Source organism: Patella vulgata, chromosome 7 (assembly GCF_932274485.2).
Source record: "Patella vulgata chromosome 7, xgPatVulg1.2, whole genome shotgun sequence".
Classification (NCBI taxonomy): domain Eukaryota; kingdom Metazoa; phylum Mollusca; class Gastropoda; family Patellidae; genus Patella; species Patella vulgata.
This window is the reverse complement of record NC_065885.2, coordinates 63,677,106-63,678,054: the sequence shown is the minus strand read 5'-3', so window position 1 is coordinate 63,678,054 and position 949 is coordinate 63,677,106. Positions and strand designations below refer to the sequence as shown.

Sequence of the window (949 nt, the reverse complement as noted above, 5' to 3'; positions counted from 1 at the left end):
TCTTATATCGAATTCCAACTGCCAAGGGATCTTTTACGTGCATTCCAATGTATACACGGGACCTCGGTTCTTCGTCTCATCCGAAGGACTAGACAGCTGTCCTTATCAGGCCCTCCGTTCTGCACCACTGACAAGGGGAGACCACGCCGGAAAACTATCAACTGATAACAAGAGGAGACAAATTACACCCAGTAAATGTATGCATTGAACAAAAACTATTGAAATGTTTTTATTTAAATTTTAAATGCTAAGTCTAGCCCAATGAATAATGAAGTGAAAACTGGGTTCATCATTTTGTTTTTTTATCTCATTATTTCTAATACGAAATAAAAGAAAAAACATTTTTTTTAGCTGATTGTTGAAACTCCAATTTTAAAAGGTTATGTAAAAGCCACGACCTACGCAATTGGAAAATATTGAATTATAATTTCCCCAGCTTTTTTTTTTTTTTTTTTTAAAAAGGGTATAAATGGGCATTATAGATGCTTTCATACATTTACAATTGTTTTCAGAATAACATTTAAATATTGTTTGGACAGAATCCTCACATTCTTATATAATTCTATATAAATATTTATAGTGTCATTTAGTATTGTAATATCAGTGGGAGGACCCGCTGCCGCCATGTGCGTTCGAGATGTCGATGATCTTCACTGCAATTCACATCACTTAACGCGTCAGGCCGCGCTCTTCATCGACGCACGAGGCGAGTGATCCAACGCCTACGGTCGTACGCTTTTGCTTTCATTAAGTCTGACGGCCGCCGGGATCACGTGGCTAAGTGGATAAGACGCTGGCTCGCTAGCCTGGAGGTCGGATGTTCGATCCAAGCATTTGCCGAGAAAGTTCATCCATACATTTTTTTCGGCGTGGTTTCTCCTTGTCAGTGATGCAGGAGGGAGGACCTGACAAGGACGGCTGTCTAGTCGTTCGGATGGTACGAAAAACC

At 40.0% G+C, this 949-nt stretch overlaps 1 pseudogene; it reads right to left on the bottom strand.

Annotated features, from left to right (window-relative positions):
* Positions 1-580: 580 nt before the first annotated feature.
* Positions 581-730, bottom strand: LOC126828909 (5.8S ribosomal RNA; annotated as a pseudogene).
* Between the last annotated feature and the right edge of the window lie 219 nt (positions 731-949).